Below are 20,203 nucleotides of genomic sequence, written 5' to 3' on the forward strand. Positions count from 1 at the left end.
GATCTTGTCTCAGAAAAGGTTGGTGACCACTGTTCTAGAGTTTTCCCTGTTAACACTATCAACATTTCCCTTTACTTTGACAAAATTGACCGAATCAATGCAATAGTAGCTACTGTCAATGCAACATACCGAAACATCATGAACAATGCAAGAGATTTTGTTGTATGCAGAACGCATCGGAGTAGGATTCTATTGCATTGACATGCACGTACTCTACACAGACTGGTGCTGCATAAACTATCAGAGCTGCAGTAGGCCTATATGCAAATAGACCGTTGCCATATATGGATCTGTGCCATTTACTTTGAACTAGACTATGTTTACAGCATGAGGGGTCGAGAGTAGCTGCGCTTGTTGTGAGATCAAAGCGCGAGCTGCATGTAGCCACATGTGCACATTTTGTTCATATCCTTTGCTAGTTAGTGAGTTATAGATTATAGATCATTTGTAGTCAGCAGTAGGGGAGTTGCTTCCTACAAGTGCAAAAAACATATACATTTCTAGACATCTTTGAAAAGCGAGTCAGGTAAAGAGCTTTTTTTAGACAGGCTTGAATAAGCTAAGTAGCTATAAGGCAGAGGGTAGCATCATTTGTCTGATTATCTGGAATAATAATGCATTTTATTTTGTAAAGTGGTTTCTTGCATCAAACAACACAAAATTGTCAATCACTTCCCTGTCTGACTAACAAGTGGATAAACAGGTTAATGTCAAGCCCTGCATGTTTATTTCAAAAGTCTCATGGAATGTAGACCTACATTGAACCCCACACATTTGCTGCTACTGTAGGCTGAATGATAGAACAGCTATTTCCATGTTAAAATGTTGTGGGATGCATTTTCTCCATTATTTTTGATGGTAGGTGTCACTGTTGTTGGTAGAAATGGAGGACCAAAACGCAGCAGGTATGTGCAGGCTCATCTTGACTTTTATTAACTATCAAAAATGAACACCCAAAATAACAAAGAACTCACGAGAATGAACGAACAACCAACAGTCTGGCAAAGCATAGGCTCAACACAGAACAATCACACACAAACACACCCTAATATATGGGACTCTCAATCAAAGGCAGATAGACAACACCTGCCTTCAACTGAGAGTCCCAACCCCAATTAACCAAACATAGAAACACACACACCAGACTAACCATAGAATACAAACACATAGACCATCAACCAAAAACCCGGAAATACTAAATCAAACACCCTTTACACAAACACACCACCCCGAACCACATAAAACAAATACCCTCTGCCACGTCCTGACCAAACTACAAAAACAATTAACCATATACTGGCCAGGACGTGACAGTACCCCCCCCCCTTAAAGGTGCTACCCCAGAAGCACCTTAACAAAAAATAACCCCAAGCAACACCAAAAAAAATTCCCCTTTTCTAAAGGGAGGGAAGGGAGGGTGGCTGCCGTCAACGACGGCACTGTGCTACACCCCCCCTCCCCAACCCACCTATTTCTGGAGGTGGCTCCGGCTCAGGCCGTTCCAGGCTGTCGGGACAGTCTGGCAGCTCGGGGCAGTCTGGCAGCTCGGGACAGTCTGGGCAGTCTGGCAACTCGGGACAGTCTGGGCAGTCCGGCAACTCGGGACAGTCTGGGCAGTCCGGCCGCTCCGGCAGTTCAGGGCAGTCCGGCCGCTCCGGCAGTTCAGGGCAGTCCGGCCGCTCCGGCAGTTCAGGGCAGTCCGGCCGCTCCGGCAGTTCAGGGCAGTCCGGCCGCTCCGGCAGTTCAGGGCAGTCCGGCCGCTCCGGCAGTTCAGGGCAGTCCGGCCGCTCCGGCAGTTCAGCGCAGTCCGGCCGCTCCGGCGACTGTTGACTGGCGGGCAGCTCTGGTGACGACTGTTGACTGGCGGGCAGCTCTGGTGACGACTGTTGACTGGCGGGCAGCTCTGGTGACGACTGTTGACTGGCGGGCAGCTTTGGTGACGACTGTTGACTGGCGGGCAGCTCTGGTGACGACTGTTGACTGGCGGGCAGCTCTGGTGACGACTGTTGACTGGCGGGCAGCTCTGGTGACGACTGTTGACTGGCGGGCAGCTCTGGTGACGACTGTTGACTGGCGGGCAGCTCTGGTGACGACTGTTGACTGGCGGGCAGCTCTGGTGACGACTGTTGACTGGCGGGCAGCTCTGGTGACGACTGTTGACTGGCGGGCAGCTCTGGAGACGACTGTTGACTGGCGGGCAGCTCTGGTGACTGTTGACTGGCGTGGCTGGGTTGACGCACTTGTAGCCTGGTGCGTGGTGCTGGTACTGGGCTTACCAGATTATGTACACACACCTCCAGGCTAGTGCGGGGAGCGGGAACAGGACGAGTCGGACTGGGTTGACGCACTTCCGGGTCCGCACGAGAGACAGGAGCTGGAAACCCAGGGCTATGGAGGCGCACAGTCGGTCTAGATCTTACCTCCTGCACAACCCGCCTTGGCTGGATGGAACTAGTAGCCCTGTACGAGCGGGGTGCTCGTACAGGGCAGACTGGGCTGTGCAGGGGCCTGATGGTAGCCGTGCGTAGAGCGGGATTGGGTAGCCTGGTCCTCGGAGGCGTACCGGCGACCAGATGCGCTGCGCAGGCATCCTCCTACCAGGCTGGATGCCCGCTCTAGCACGGCACCTGCGAGGGGCTGGAATAACGCGCACCGGACTGTGCGTGCGTATGGGTGAGATAGTGCGCTCCTCAGCGACACATGGCGCTCTCCACCTCATACGCTCCTCCATATAACCACAGGTAGTTGGTTTCCGGATCTTCTTACGCCTAGCCAAACTACCCGTGTGCCCCCCCCCCAAAATTTTCTAGGGGGCGCCTCTCGTGCTTCTCCTTCAGCGCGTCCATGGCCTCGTACCTCCGCTTCTCTGCCTTGGCTGCCTCAATTTCCCACTGCGGGCGGCGATAATCCCCAGCCTGGTGCCAAGGTCCGGCCCCGTCCAGAACTTCCTCCCAGGTCCACTTCTCCCGCCAGTCCAACTCGAAGTCCCTCTGCTCCTTCCTCTGTTGCTTGGTCCTTGAGAGGTGGGTGATTCTGTCACAGTTGTTGTCGGTGAATGAGGACCAAAACGCAGCAGGTACGTGAATGCTCATCTTGATTTTTAATTATCTTCAAAAATTAACATACAAAATAACAAAACCGAAAAACGAACAACTAACAAACAGTCTGGCAAAGCAAAGCTCAACACAGAACAATCACCCACCAATCACACACACAAACACACCCTAATATATGGGACTCTCAATCAAAGGCAGATAGACAACACCTGCCTTCAACTGAGAGTCCCAACCCCAATTAACCAAACATAGAAACACACACACCAGACTAACCATAGAATACAAACACATAGACCATCAACCAAAAACCCGGAAATACTAAATCAAACACCCTTTACACAAACACACCACCCCGAACCACATAAAACAAATACCCTCTGCCACGTCCTGACCAAACTACAAAAACAATTAACCATATACTGGCCAGGACGTGACAGTACCCCCCCCCTTAAAGGTGCTACCCCAGAAGCACCTTAACAAAAAATAACCCCAAGCAACACCAAAAAAAATTCCCCTTTTCTAAAGGGAGGGAAGGGAGGGTGGCTGCCGTCAACGACGGCACTGTGCTACACCCCCCCTCCCCAACCCACCTATTTCTGGAGGTGGCTCCGGCTCAGGCCGTTCCAGGCTGTCGGGACAGTCTGGCAGCTCGGGGCAGTCTGGCAGCTCGGGACAGTCTGGGCAGTCTGGCAACTCGGGACAGTCTGGGCAGTCCGGCAACTCGGGACAGTCTGGGCAGTCCGGCCGCTCCGGCAGTTCAGGGCAGTCCGGCCGCTCCGGCAGTTCAGGGCAGTCCGGCCGCTCCGGCAGTTCAGGGCAGTCCGGCCGCTCCGTCAGTTCAGGGCAGTCCGGCCGCTCCGGCAGTTCAGGGCAGTCCGGCCGCTCCGGCAGTTCAGGGCAGTCCGGCCGCTCCGGCAGTTCAGGGCAGTCCGGCCGCTCCGGCAGTTCAGCGCAGTCCGGCCGCTCCGGCGACTGTTGACTGGCGGGCAGCTCTGGTGACGACTGTTGACTGGCGGGCAGCTCTGGTGACGACTGTTGACTGGCGGGCAGCTCTGGTGACGACTGTTGACTGGCGGGCAGCTCTGGTGACGACTGTTGACTGGCGGGCAGCTCTGGTGACGACTGTTGACTGGCGGGCAGCTCTGGTGACGACTGTTGACTGGCGGGCAGCTCTGGTGACGACTGTTGACTGGCGGGCAGCTCTGGTGACGACTGTTGACTGGCGGGCAGCTCTGGTGACGACTGTTGACTGGCGGGCAGCTCTGGTGACGACTGTTGACTGGCGGGCAGCTCTGGTGACGACTGTTGACTGGCGGGCAGCTCTGGTGACGACTGTTGACTGGCGGGCAGCTCTGGAGACGACTGTTGACTGGCGGGCAGCTCTGGTGACTGTTGACTGGCGTGGCTGGGTTGACGCACTTGTAGCCTGGTGCGTGGTGCTGGTACTGGGCTTACCAGATTATGTACACACACCTCCAGGCTAGTGCGGGGAGCGGGAACAGGACGAGTCGGACTGGGTTGACGCACTTCCGGGTCCGCACGAGAGACAGGAGCTGGAAACCCAGGGCTATGGAGGCGCACAGTCGGTCTAGATCTTACCTCCTGCACAACCCGCCTTGGCTGGATGGAACTAGTAGCCCTGTACGAGCGGGGTGCTCGTACAGGGCAGACTGGGCTGTGCAGGGGCCTGATGGTAGCCGTGCGTAGAGCGGGATTGGGTAGCCTGGTCCTCGGAGGCGTACCGGCGACCAGATGCGCTGCGCAGGCATCCTCCTACCAGGCTGGATGCCCGCTCTAGCACGGCACCTGCGAGGGGCTGGAATAACGCGCACCGGACTGTGCGTGCGTATGGGTGAGATAGTGCGCTCCTCAGCGACACATGGCGCTCTCCACCTCATACGCTCCTCCATATAACCACAGGTAGTTGGTTTCCGGATCTTCTTACGCCTAGCCAAACTACCCGTGTGCCCCCCCCCCAAAATTTTCTAGGGGGCGCCTCTCGTGCTTCTCCTTCAGCGCGTCCATGGCCTCGTACCTCCGCTTCTCTGCCTTGGCTGCCTCAATTTCCCACTGCGGGCGGCGATAATCCCCAGCCTGGTGCCAAGGTCCGGCCCCGTCCAGAACTTCCTCCCAGGTCCACTTCTCCCGCCAGTCCAACTCGAAGTCCCTCTGCTCCTTCCTCTGCTGCTTGGTCCTTGAGAGGTGGGTGATTCTGTCACAGTTGTTGTCGGTGAATGAGGACCAAAACGCAGCAGGTACGTGAATGCTCATCTTGATTTTTAATTATCTTCAAAAATTAACATACAAAATAACAAAACCGAAAAACGAACAACTAACAAACAGTCTGGCAAAGCAAAGCTCAACACAGAACAATCACCCACCAATCACACACACAAACACACCCTAATATATGGGACTCTCAATCAAAGGCAGATAGACAACACCTGCCTTCAACTGAGAGTCCCAACCCCAATTAACCAAACATAGAAACACACACACCAGACTAACCATAGAATACAAACACATAGACCATCAACCAAAAACCCGGAAATACTAAATCAAACACCCTTTACACAAACACACCACCCCGAACCACATAAAACAAATACCCTCTGCCACGTCCTGACCAAACTACAAAAACAATTAACCTTATACTGGCCAGGACGTGACAGTAGGCCACTCTGGTAGGCCTACATTATGATCAAATAGCCACAGTAGCCTACATGGTCACTGTTAAAACTGGAACTTAAAGTGAGTACAGCCTAAGTGTGCACAGTAAACGCATGCTGGAAGTGAAACAGAATTTTCACAATGTTGAAGTTTGCACTCAGCAGACCTGAAATGTGCTCAGCGCCTAATTTTTTTTGAGGGAACTTTGGTGGTAGCTACAGTCAATGTTTTCTCTCTGCTATACATTAATGGGCATTTCAGTGCTTTGCCCTGTCAACATATTAATTCATCCATGTCTATAACCTCTGACCTATTCAAGCAAGCAGACCAAGTCTAGCAAGAGTATTTATCTGGTTTTGTCTCTGTTCTTTGAAGTCTCAGGCCAACATTTTGAATCATCACAGTAAGCTTTTAAAAGAGCAGCTGGTTATAGTGAAATGTTTTTATGTGTCTGTCTGTGTGGGGGTCATATATGTATATAATTATTTAGTTCAGGAGTCAGTGTGTTTGACCTTGCGTCCATCTGAATTTATATCCTGTTCCTGGATTAGAATATGAATGATAGAGTCTGGATACACAGGCTTTCATTATGTATGATAAAGGTTTGTGTGAATTGGTTTGTGTGAAAACCCATGCTATGATTATTCCTGATTCGTGTGAGGGGGTGGTTGGGTGCAGTGGTGGAAAAAGTACTCAGTTGTCATACTTGAGTAAAAGTAAAGATACCTTAATAGAAAATTCCTTAAGTCAAAGTGAAAGTCACCCAGTAAAATACTACTTGAGTAAAAGTGTAAAAGTATTTGGTTTTAAATATACTTAAGTATAAAAAGTAAATGTAGTTGCTAAAATATACTATTAAGCAAACCAGACGGCACAATTTTCTTGTTTTTATTATTTACGGATAGCCAGGGTCACACTCCAACACTCAGACATCATTTAAAAACAAAGCATTTGCGTTTAGTGAGTCCGCCAGATCAGAGGCAGTAGGCATAACCAGGGATGTTCTCTCGATAAGTGTGCGAATTGGACCATTTTCTGCCCTGCTAAGCATTCAGAATGTACTTTTGGGTGTCAGGGAAAATGTCTGGAGTAAAAAGTACAGAATTCTCTTTAGGAATGTAGTGAAGTAAAAGTAAAAGTTGTAAAAAATATAAATAGTAAAGTACAGATACCCCAAAAAAGTACTTAAGTAGTACTTTGAAGTATTTTTACTTAAGTACTTTACACCACTGGTTGGGTGAGTGTATCAGAAATAGCCTCATAAGGTTACTAATCAAATAGCTCAACATATTGACTGGACCTTTACATACACACAGTCGTGTATTTGTGAGTTGCTTTTTGAAATGTTTGCCATTAGACAGCGTATTGACTGTGTGTAAATGTTGTGAAAGCTGGTCTAGCTGGTCTAAACATGATGCAGTATAGTTGGATCATTACCATTCAAAACAATGCATTCTAAAATAAATCACACGCACGCCAGGTACGCATGCCTTTGGTGAGTTTAGGCTTTAACTGTCCCATATCACTGCAACAGTTCTAGTCTCCACAACCATACAATTAGGAATTAGAATACTAATTGAATTAGAAATTTGATAGGATCTCTACAGTATGTCCATAACTGTGCAATATGACATCACTGCTGTATATGACATCACTGCTGTATATGACATCACTGCTGTATATGACATTACTGCTTTATATGACATCACTGCTGTATATGACATTACTGCTTTATATGACATCACTGCTGTATAAGACATTACTGCTGTATATGACATCACTGCTGTATATGACATTACTGCTGTATAAGACATTACTGCTGTATATGACATCACTGCTGTATATGACATTACTGCTCTATATGACATCACTGCTGTATATGACATTACTGCTCTATATGACATCACTGCTGTATATGACATTACTGCTGTATATGACATTACTGCTGTATATGCCATTACTGCTGCATATGACATCACTGCTGTATATGACATTACTGCTGTATATGACATTACTGCTGTATATGACACCACTGCTGTATATGACATCACTGCTGTATATGACATTACTGCTGTATATGATATTACTGCTGTATATGACACCACTGCTGTATATGACATTACTGTTGTATATGACATCACTGCTGTATATGACATCACTGCTGTAGTTCTTGTCTCCACAACCATAGAAATTGAAATACTTATATTTCCATGTCCACAACTGTCCCATGTGACCTCACTGCTGTGGTGGATTGTGGGTGCTTATGCCTGTCAGCGAGTCTGTTTGACTCTGTAAGCCCTATCCCTCCCTTGGGGTTCATGAGAAGAACAGGGACTGCTTGTTGGTCATCTTCCCACTCCCTGTCTGTCCCCCCTTGCCCTCTGTCTTTTTCCCCCCTCTCTTTCGCTCATTTCCTCTCTCCCACGGCTCTAGGGTGTTGTCAGGCCCTCTATCGTTGCAAAGCAGGATGATGTTTTATTTCTTCTCCTCCCGATTTAACATTGAAAAACCCCAACCTCACTGAGTGAGTCATTTAAATAGTAGTTGCTTTTCAGCTGTATCGAGTTACTTTTTCCCTCTCGTCTCCCCCTCTTCTTCTTCCGTTCCCTGTATGAGGGCCATTTTTAAATTAGGGCCTTTCACAGAGGAGAGAGGGAGTAAGGGAGAGAGAAAGCAAGAGAGTGAAAAGGAGGGAGAGAGAGTTGAAGAGTTGGAAGAAAGAATTTGAAGAGCCCTGTAATTTGGTCTTGATCTTCACGACCATGACAGACAAATGACTCAATATGAGTTTGCGGCAGGCACGCAGGCAGCCCGTCAGCTCCTAGCACACAGCAGCCAGCTGAGCTGGTTGGAGGGGCTGGCCCGGATCAGTTTTTAGTTTTTAGGTGGGGCTCCTATTTCTATGTTACAACAGGAATACGCCAGTCATACTTACCAAACCGGTCCCACTGTGGGCTTGCAGCTGTGAGAGAAAGAGGGAGGACGAGAGAGAGAGAGAGAGAGATCGAGAGCGACAGAGCGAGGTGGGAAGACATACAGTGTGGGTAAAGACACAGAGAAAGGGAGCATGTAGCTATCCCCCTCCCACCCCTTGAGTAGATCAGATCTGTGCTTCATGACTGGACCTCTGTTACTCTGCTGCTCTGTTCTGCTGCTCCGCCAAGCCATGCATTGTTCCCTAGCCTACTGTACTCTACTTGTTGGTCCCGCTCTGAGAGAGGCACACACAGTAAGCAGTGCAGTTACAGACCATTTCCTCTGAAACACTTGGACTGTCCGTGGCTCTACTATAGTGGTGAGTACTTGTACCCTGTTTGTGAGGTTCCTTAATTTCATTTTTCGGGAAGATTTTCTCTGTTCTTTTATTTATTTGTATTGTCAAAGATTTCAATGTTTTGGAAGAGTTGTGAACAAAGTGAATGAGAAGTCACCAGAGTTGAATTACTATGAAGACTTGTCTTGAAACAGATAGAGAAATTGTAGCTTTAGACAGGAGTTTCATGGAGAGTGTAACTGATTTCAGAGTGGGTTGGCTTAGGAGAGCTGGTATGTTAACTGAAACTCTGTGAAGCATGCCTCTGCATTCTGACTAACTGACTGACTGATGCTGCTGAGTCACGATGCTAGCTGATCCTCACTGCACGGCCTCATGCTGGGTGCGTGTGTGCCTCCTGGTGCTTGCCTGTGTGTGTGTGTGTGTGTGTGTGTGTGTGTGTGTGTGTGTGTGTGTGTGTGTGTGTGTGTGTGTGTGTGTGTGTGTGTGTGTGTGTGTGTGTGTGTGTGTGTGTGTGTGTGTGTGTGTGTGTGTGTGTTATATGTGTTTGTGTCTGGCTCCACTAGCCGCAATTAGCCCTTTGCTCCTTGGTGCTCCAGTACATGACAGTGTGAGCGGTGCCTCAGATCTCTTCTCTGGAGCCAGACAGGCAGAGAGAGGGATGAATGGATCAGGCTTTATTACTATTTATCATCAGCCTCTTAAGCCTCTATTGATTTCCTTTTCCTAGGCCATTGACCGAGAACAAAAGCCTCACACCAAGCCAAATCAGGAACCCTGCTAAATATCAATGCATTCAGCCTCACGGCTATTTATTGATATCTTCTTCCCCCGGACAAGCACACACACAGACAACACAGAAACAAGCATACACGTACACGGTCAGTCCTTGTTCAGTGTGTGTTTAGAGGCGAGGGGCTTTGACATAGATCTATGTTGCTGAGGGAGTGTAGAGCTCTATCTTTTATTTCCCTCTCTCCCTCTCTTCCTGTCCGGGCCTCTGGGGTCGACATCTGGAGCAGCAGCCAGCTAACAAGAAACAAGGGAACAGAGGGAGTGAGGAGAAGGAGTGATAGAGGAGGGGAAGGTATGGAGCCAAGGGCCTCCCAGGGTACCTCCCCTAGAAGGCCTGCTGTTTTGTTTCGTACATGCTTGGACTTTCTTGGTACATGGATGAAGCTATGGGGGGGGGGTACAAAAAAGTTATTCCAATGCAACGGCTGTCATCCTGCACATCTTTCTCTCACTTTAAGAAAGCAGAGGGTACAGACAGTGCCAGACAGTTTGCTCTGCCAGTCAGCCGGTTAGGCAGTGCGTCGATTGCTTTGAATTTGATGTCGGCATCCAATAGGATAAGGCTCTTCCCCTAAAGTAAATTGAATAAAATGTGCCAAAATGTGCTATATAATTACTTGTGCCTATACACAAATACATACAATTATTGTGGATATTCTTGCACAGGGACACTCGAAGTCAATCTCAATATGTATAATTGTTTATTGTCAGTGCACTGGAGAGGTTCCAACCAACTCAATGCACCATAGTACACATGTCAGTCAGGAGCTCTACTGGGGCAGTCCCAGCAGTTCTCTTATATACGGCTATACACAGACAAGTTATAATTGCATGGTTTAGCATAATTAATTCATCCTTAACGTTTTATTTCATTCATGTGACCTTGAAACTGAGATATCTTTCGTTCTCAAAGCAAGGTCTGGGCGTACTGCCAAATTGCAGATACTGAGGATTGGTTCAGTCAGTCACTTGCATGAACACAAAACATTTACATTTTACTCATTTAGCAGACGCTCTTATCCAGAGCAACTTACAGTAGAGTGCATACATTTTATTACTTTTTTAAAATACTGGTCCCCCGTGGGAATCGAACCCACAACCCTGGCGTTGCATGTGCCATGCTCTACCAACTGAGCTACAGTGGGAAATTGGTTTATAGAACAGCACATGAATAGAACACAGAAATGAGTTATAAGAAAAGCACAAACATGAACATTCCCATCACACAATCATTCAAAATAGTACACCAGAGAGCATGATTTGGCCACAGAAGATCATTAGCTTCTTTGAAAAATGAGCTTTGGATTGTTTTAAGCATGAAATTTAGGGCAGCGCACGTGGCAAGTAGCCTACCAAATAGCTGATTGTTGAGTTGAAAAGCAGTTAGGCCATGTATACTGAACAAAAATATAAATACAACAAGCAACAACTTCAAAGATTTTGCTGAGTTACTGTTCATATAAGGAAATCATTAGGCCCTAATCTATGGATTTCACCACATGACTGGGCAAGGGTGCAGCCATGGGTGGGTGGTTGGGCCCTCCTAGGCCTACCCACTGCGGAGCCAGGCCCAACCAATCAGAATTAGTTTTTCCCCACAAATGGGCTTTATTTCAGACAGAAATTTGTGCGTATTGAACATTTCTGGGGGGGGGGGGGGGGGGGGGGTTTATGCTCATGAGACATGGGACTAACACTTTATACAATATGTTGCGTTTATATTTTTGTTGAGTATATTACATTTATAGTTCATAAACTCGAATTTGCAGTTTTACAACTTTTAAATGTGAAAATCAAACTTACATGTGGAATTGCAAGTTTACATGTGGGCCTGAAATAGTGTTATCCTCACATTTGAAAAGGGGATGTGAACATGTTGCAGCAGCAATGTGGAATTGAAAACTCTGTATTTCCATTCTGTAAAAAAGTAACTTAGCCTACCTGAGTATAATAATTCAAGTGCGTTAAAAATAATAATGTCTTATTTCTGAGCCATCCACTTATTTCTGTGCCATCCATTGTAGTCCTCCATGGTGTTGCATTGATATACATGTATACTTAGCACTACCACTAGGGAGAGGCATTCGGAGTGTTACTGCTGCTGGCGAGCGCCTCACTTCTTCGTACGTTTGTCCGTGATCGTTGGAAGAAGGCCAGTGAAAAGAACAGAGAAGCTAGCTCTCCTTACACTCACTACCGAGTTCCAAACTGCCTCTGGAAGCAAAGTCAGCACAAGAACTGTTCGTCGGGAGCTACATGAAATGGGTTTCCATGGTCGAGCAACCGCACACAAGCCTAAGATCACCATACGCAATGGCAAGCGTCGACTGGAGTGTTGTAAAAAGCTTGCCGCCATTGGACTATGGAGCAGTGGAAACACGTTATCTGGAGTGATGAGTCACACTTCACCATCTGGCAGTCCGACGGACTAATCTGGGTTTGGCGGATGCCAGGAGAATGCTACAGTACCTTCCCCAATGCAAAGTGCCAACTGTAAAGTTTGGTGGAGGAAGAAGAAGGGTCTGGGGCTGTTTTTCATGGTTCTGGCTAGGCCCCTTAGTTCCACTAATAAAGGGAAATCTTAACCCTACAGCATACAATGACATTCTAGATTTTTTTTTCTTTTTTCTTTTTTCTTTCACCTTTATTTAACCAGGTAGGCAAGTTGAGAACAAGTTCTCATTTACAACCTTTACAACCTATTGCGACCTGGCCAAGATAAAGCAAAGCAGTTCGACACATACAACAACACAGAGTTACACATGGAGTAAAACAAACATACAGTCAATAATACAGTAGAAAAATAAGTCTATATACAATGTGAGAAAATGAGGTGAGATAAGGGAGGTAAACGCAAAAAAGACCATGGTGGCAAAGTAAATACAATATAGCAAGTAAAACACTGGAATGATAGATTTGCAGTGGAAGAAAGTGCAAAGTACAAATAGAAATAATGGGGTGCAAAGGAGCAAAATAAATAAATAAATAAATACAATAGGGGAAGAGGTAGTTGTAATGGCTAAATTAACGATGGGCTATGTACAGGTGCAGTGATCTGTGAGCTGCTCTGACAGCTGGTGCTTAAAGCTAGTCAGGGAGATAAGTGTTTCCAGTTTCAGATACTTTCAACTTTGTGGCAACAGTTTGGGGAAGGCCCTTCTCTGTTTCGGCATGACAATACCCCCATGCACAAAGCGAGGTCCATACAGAAATGTTTTGTCGAGAACTTGACTGGCCTGCACAGAGCCCTGACCTCAACTCCATGGGAGAATTGTAACGCCGACTGCGAGCCAGGCCTAATCACACAACATCTGTGCCCGACCTCAGTAATGCTCTTGTGGCTGAATGGAAGCAAGTCCCTTCGGCAATGTTCCAACATCTAGTGGAAAGCTTTCCCAGAAGAATAGAGGCTGTTATAGCAGCAAAGGGGGGACCAACTACATATTAATGCCCATGATTTTGGAATGGGATTTTCATGGAGCAGGTGTCCACATACTTTTGGTCATTTAGAGTATGTCAAGTGTTCATAACAGAGGAGATGTTATTGTTTCTGTTTCCATGGTTACGCCAGTCTGACCGTACAACTCCACTTTTGGCAATGTAGTGTACTTTTCTACAAAGAGATGGTTTTGAATTAGGGCTCTGTCAGAGTTAATCATTTAACTCGGGTTAACTATTTGCAATTTTAAGTGCACAATAGTTTGTTGTTGTTATGATGAATTGCATTGTCTGAAAGCGTTCACTAGAAGCATCCAACATGCATAATCTTTACAGCTAAAGACAACAATGCAATGTCAAAACAAGTTTACATTGAAGTTAAAGAAAGTGTGCTTTGTCAATATATGCGATTATGGTTCCGTTACTTTGGACAACATTAAGAGGTCAATATGCTTGCAATGCTTTCTTAAATTATTATTTTCTCAATTCTCAATCCTGTGAATAACTCAATAAATAAATGCATCTTTGACAGACATATTTTGAATGGAACAGTCAATAGTCTGCGATTGAGAGAAATGTATAATAAATATACTACACATTGGAAGAGAAACCCAGTGTCGGCGTGCTTGGTCTAATGGTCAAGACCTTAGTTTCTCCCATGGGAGAATTCACACACTTATCAAGTGAACATCCCTGGTTATGCCTACTGCCTCTGATCTGGCGGACTCACTAAACACATGTGCTTCGTTTGTAAATTATATCTGAGTGTTGGAGTGTGCCCTGGCCATCCATAAATAAAAACTATATAAATAAATAAAATGGCTATATAAGGAATTTGAAATGATTTATACTTTTACTTTTGATACTTAAGTATATTTTAGCAATTACATTTACTTTTGATACTTAAGAATATTTTAAACCAAATACTTTTAGACTTTTACTCAAGTAGTATTTTACTGGGTGACTTTCACTTTTACTTGGAATTTTCTATTAAGATATCTTTACTTTTACTCATGTATGACAATTGGGTACTTTTTCCACCACTGTGTATAACTATATACCCGCTGGTCTGTGCCAGACCAGGGCACATCTCCACCACCCCACACTACCAACAGTGGGAGGATGGATGACATCACCAGCTGTCACGTTTGGCGTGTTCTGCCTGGACATCCAGATTTACAGAGGAAGTGATGAAACCTTCATAACATCTGCTGCAGCCTTTCTGCTCCATAGCACCACTAATCATGTCACTACACATATGATCCCCCGGTCCTGTCTGTGGAGGAGGATGAGAGAGAGGAAGGGGCGGGAGGGGTTGAGACACTGAACACCATCCCTCATTACCTTGACACCCACACGGGTTGTTTTTCAATGTTTTACAATGTATCTTAATAGGGCGTTGGGCCACCAAGAGCCGCCAGAACAGCTTCAATGTGCATTGGCATAAATTCTACAAGTGTCTGGAACTCTATTGGAGGGATGCGACACCATTCTTCCATGAGAAATGTCATAATTTGGTGTTTTGTTGATGGTGGTAGAAAACAATGTCTCAGGCGCCGCTCCAGAATGTCCCATAACTGTTCAATTGGGTAGAGATCTGGGGACTGAGTCACACACACACACACTCAGACATACACACACCTTTTACACCTCCTATGCTCCTTAGAGATCCCTCTTTCAAAGTAACTGAGATCTCTTCTTCTAGCCATGGTAGCCAAAATAATGGGCAACTGGGTATTTTTATACATGACCCTAAGCATGATGGGATGTTAATTAATTAACTCATTAACCACACCTGTGTGGAAGCATCTGTTTTCAATATACTGTATCCCTCATTTACTCAAGTGTTTATTTTATTTTGGCAATTAACTTTACATATGTTACCCGCTTCTTCTCTCTATCTTTCTGCTTCCGCTTTGAGAGAGAGATTGAAATGGAATTGATATCTCACACTCCCTCTCTCTCTCTCTCTTTCTCTCTTTGAAGTGCAGCTGTGCAGCTGTGCGTGTGTGTGTGTGTGTGTGTGTGTGTGTGTGTGTGTGTGTGTGTGTGTGTGTGTGTGTGTGCGTGCGTGCGTGCGTGCGTGCGTGCGTGTGTGTATATGTGTAGTGCTTTGAGGTCAATATTTTTCTCAGGCACAGTTTTAGGCTGATGTGAAGTCAGAATGTGGATTGTGCTGTCATATGGAATAACATTTTCCTGCACTTCTCTGATGCTGTTATTGCTGATCTCAACTCAGTTTTTCTCTTTGTTTACCATGTCAACTCTTATATGCAGGTCTAACTGTTACTAGGTCAGTGTGGCTCTCAAGTATTGGAACATTTCTGTGTCTTTGTTACTGAGATGTGTGTCAGTGTGTTAGTATGACTCTTCAGTACTCTAACTACTGATCTGAGGTCAGTATGACTGACATTTTCATGTATATAGGTTGTTTAGGTCAGCGGTCACTCTGTCCATAGCGACACCCTAGCATTATACAGTATGATGTCATGGATGAAGTTACTGATCTAAGGTCAGTTCTCTATTAATTGGTTAAGTATTTGGGCAGGGTAACTTCTACCCAGATCATTGTTCCTCTTGGCCACTGCAAGAAGTGGCAGCGAGCAGATTGCAGTGTGTTGGTGTAGAGTTAGCTTGATTGCCAGTCTGTTTCTAGTCTCTTGCCAACTTCTTATGGAATTGGAATGACAAGGCTATTGTACAGTATCTCTGGGGAATAAGGCTCTCTATTCAGTAATGAGCTCATCCCCAAAAATCCCATAATGACAGCTATGGAACTGGCAACACTGAGCCATGGCCACGGCAATGGTTAGAACACAAAAACACAACCCAATAGAGAACACACGTAGCTTTCAGTTTTTTGCTTTTTAAACTTTTACCCCTTTTTCTCCCCAATTTCATGGTATCCAATTGGTAGTTACAGTCTAGTCTCATCGCTGCAACTCCCGTGCAGATTCGGGAGAGGCGAAGGTCGAGAGCCATGCGTCCTCCAAAACACAACCCAACCAAGCCACACTGCTTCTTGACACAACGCCGGCTCAACCCAGAAGCCAAACACACCAATGTGTCAGAGGAAACACAGTACACCTGAAGACCGTGTCAGCGTGCATGCGCCCGGCCCGCCACAGGAGTCACTAAAGTGCGATGGGACAAGGACATCCCGGCCGGCCAAACCCTCCCCTCCCCTACATACATATGGCCAACTTTATACTAGTATTGTAAACATAAATACAGTCCACATCATTTAATTTCCAATAGGAAATGCTATATCTCGCAAAGGCATTTTTCGAAAATAAAGCCATACTTAGTGCATCTATGAACTTTACTGACAATATACAAAAAGGATGAGTGGCAAACATTTGTTTTTCCAATAGAAAACCCTTTATTCTTCTTAGGAGAGCAAATGAACAGACAGGACTACATCCATTCTCCTCTCTATCCATCCTTTCTTATTACAGGGCAGACACGTCTTCTGCACGGTGTCTAAAACCTGTGCTGATGTTTTTATCTCTGACCTGTGTTTTTTCCCTTAGCTCTCTTATCTGAGCACACACCACCTCACACATACACACAGACACACACCTCTGTGCCGTGAACAGTCAGACATCCATCACTGTCATACTGTTATTGTGCACATGCTTCAAGACAGATTACTGGAGAACCAGCAGACATGTGCGCAAACACACACACACACACATTCATGCTCTTTCTTTTTACCCCCCCTCTTTCTCTCTCTTTCTCACATACACACACATACACAGGACCATGAGATCTGCGGTTTAAAGTATAGTGACTTTAAAGCACTTAGTCAGAGCATGCCTTCTGTCATCAGCATTATCTCTGTGTTGGTCAATAGACGCTTCAACCCAAGGTTCCTGCATCACTTCTCTCATCAACACTTCAAGCTAGTCAACCATGCCATCCATCATTAAGGCAATAGCCAAAGCCCTTGTACCGAGTAACTCTGTCAAAGTCCCTCTACGGGTTTCAACTCCCAAGTCATGCCCAGAGGGGCCACACACTTGTGTGTGTTTGACAGAGTCTCACACACACTTCTGATAGTTTGTTGACTCTCATACACTCTGCTGAGGTCTCCATCATCACCAGCTTTCTAACATATCTGTAGTAAACAGTTTCCCAGTGTGGGTGTATGAAGCATGTTACCGCAAGGCTTTGTGAGCTTGGCAATGGAAGTTATGACAGCTCTGCTCAGAGCTGCACTTGGTTCCAATTAGGTAATGACATTCAAGCCATATGGTGGGGGTCAAAAAGACTGTTATTCATTCAGTTTTTATGTTCTGTAGGATCCAGCACATTTCACCTGTCATCATTCACCTGTGCATGCAGTATACAGACAGCCTTACTTCCCTCAGAGCTGAATTAAGTGTTTTAAGTGTTATTCAGTTATCTTTTATTATTTATGTGCAATGCAATTCAGTTTCTTAATCATCTTAACTGTGTATGTGTACATGTATGTGAAATAAATCAGAATAGAGTATAAGTCATACTGTAGCACGTATCTCGTATTAAAATCTTTCAACATGCACACGAACCATCTGTATACTGTAGAGGTTCCCAAACATTTTGGCCTGCGACGCCATTTTGATTTCTTTATTTTTATTAAGACCCCACCATGTAAAAGAAAGTTATGGCATCAACGGTCAATGTTTCCATTTTTCATTGGGACTATGACAGTCTATTACAAATCAGTCTGATTTTTGATAATATTTCAATCTGAAGGAAGTGACTAGGAAGTGACTAAAATGCATCAGAAAGGTATTGGGAAGTTCAGAAGATCATCAGGCAATCATTTTGATTGATCTTCTTTGTAGAAAAGAACATCATCATTGAAGCCAATCTGATTTAGTGCCTGGTGTTGTCCATTCTCTTCTATCGAGTCCTGTGCAGCTTGTGGGCATTGCAGAGGGAAACAGAACAGTCTTTCTTCGAGTCTTATCTTTCAGTGATGGAGTCAATATATTTTGTAGCTTAAACCGTTCAAAAGATACAGACAAATGTGTAGGAAGAAAACACAAACCGCTCTGTTTATTACAACATTTGGAGGCTACCGGAGATTACTGACGGAATCCCGGTTCTATGAACAGAGCAGAATGATTTCTTTTTTCAGTTTCTCACAGGTCCCTATTTTCAAATCAGGTGACCCCTAGTTTGGGAAACACTGGTATAATGGTTTACATACACTTTACGGTGCCTTCGGGAAAGTATTCAGACCCCTTTACTTTTTCCACATTTTGTAACATTTTAGCCTTATTCTAAAATGGATTAAAAAATAAATAATCCTCAGCAATCCGCACACAATACCCAATAATGACAAAGCAAAAAGAGTTTTTAGAAAAGTTTGCAAATGTATAATTTTCTTTTTGTAAATAAGACATTTACATAAGTATCCAGGTCGCAATTGTAAATGAGAACTTGTTCTCAACTTGCCTACCTGGTTAAATAAAGGTGAAATAAAATAAATAAAAAATTGCTATGTGACTCGAAATTGAGCTCAGGTGCATCTTATTTCCATTGATAATCCTTGAGATGTTTCTACGACTTGATTGGAGTCCACCTGTGGTAAATTCAATTGATGGAACATGATTTGGAAAGGTACCCATCTGTCTATATAAGGTCCTACAGTTGACAGTGCATGTCAGAGCACAAACCAAGCCATGAGGTCGAAGGAATTGTCCGTTGAGCTCCGAGACAGGGTGTCGAGGCACAGATCTGGGGAAGGGTACCAAAACATTTCTGCAGCATTGAAGGTCCCAAGAACACAGTGACCTCCATCATTCTTAAATGGAAGAAGTTTTGAACCACCAAGACTCTTCCTAGAGCTGGCTGGCCCGCCCGGCCAAACTGAGCAATTGGGGGAGAACGGCCTTGGAACCCAATGGTCACTCTGACAGTGCTGTAGAGTTCCTCTGTGGAAATGGGAGAACCTTCCAGAAGGACAACCATCTCTGCAGCAATCCACCAATCAGGCCTTTATGGTAGAGTGGCCAGACGGAAGCCCCTCCTCAGTAAAAGGCAGATTAGAGCCCACATGGAGTTTGCTACAAGGCACCTAAAGACTCTCAGACCATGAGAAAAAAGATTCTCTGGTCTGATGAAACCAACGCTTGGCCTGAATGCCAAGCGTCACGTCTGGAGGACACAGCCAAGACAACGCAGGAGTGGCTTCAGGACAAGTCTCTGAATGTCCTTGTGTGGTCCAGCCAGAGCCCAGACTTGAACCCGATCGAACATCTCTGGAGAGACCTGAAAATAACTGTGCAGCAACGCTCCCCATCCAACCTGACAGAACCTGAGAGGATTTGCAGAGAAGAATGGGATAAACTCCCCAAATACAGGTGTGCCAAGCTTGTAACATCATACCCAAGAAGACTCGAGGCTGTAATTGCTGCCAAAGGTGCTTCAACAAAGTACTGAGTAAAGGTGATATGTAAATGTGATATTTCAGTTTTTTTATACAAACTCAGCAAAAAAAGAAACGTCCTCTCACTGTCAACTGCGTTTATTTTCAGCAAACTTAAATGTGTAAATATTTGTATGAACATAACAAGATTCAACAACTGAGACAAAAACTGAACAAGTTCCACAGACATGTGACTAACAGAAATTGAATAATGTGTCCCTGAACAAAGGGGGGGTGGGGGGTCAAAATCAAAAGTAACAGTCAGTATCTGGTGTGGCCACCAGCTGTATTAAGTACTGCAGTGCATCTCCTCCTCATGGACTGCACCAGATTTGCCAGTTCTTGCTGTGAGAATGTTCCCCACTCTTCTACCAAGGCACATGCAAGTTCCCGGACATTTCTGGGGGGAACGACCCTAGACCTCACTCTCCGATCCAACAGGTCTCAGACGTGCTCAATGTGATTGAGATCTGGGCTCTTCGCTGGCCATGGCAGAACACTGACATTCCTGTCTTGCAGGAAATCATGCACAGAACGAGCAGTATGGCT

At 45.6% G+C, this 20,203-nt stretch overlaps 1 protein-coding gene across 4 annotated transcripts in view; it reads left to right on the forward strand.

Annotated features, from left to right (window-relative positions):
• The window catches only part of LOC106571830 (SAM and SH3 domain-containing protein 1), a 335,706-nt gene that overhangs the window by 177,534 nt on the left and 137,969 nt on the right, over nucleotides 1-20,203 (forward strand). Inside the window, exon 1 of one of the 4 annotated variants that reach the window (XM_082961936.1) lies at nucleotides 8,590-9,021. The exons of the other annotated variants lie outside the window; for them this stretch is intronic. The gene's annotated coding sequence lies outside the window, so the exon portion shown is untranslated. Of the gene's footprint in view, nucleotides 1-8,589; nucleotides 9,022-20,203 lie in introns of those variants that run through there. 4 annotated transcript variants of the gene reach the window in all.

Source organism: Salmo salar, chromosome 15, assembly GCF_965601325.2.
Source record: "Salmo salar chromosome 15, fSalSal1, whole genome shotgun sequence".
Lineage (NCBI taxonomy): Eukaryota > Metazoa > Chordata > Actinopteri > Salmoniformes > Salmonidae > Salmo > Salmo salar.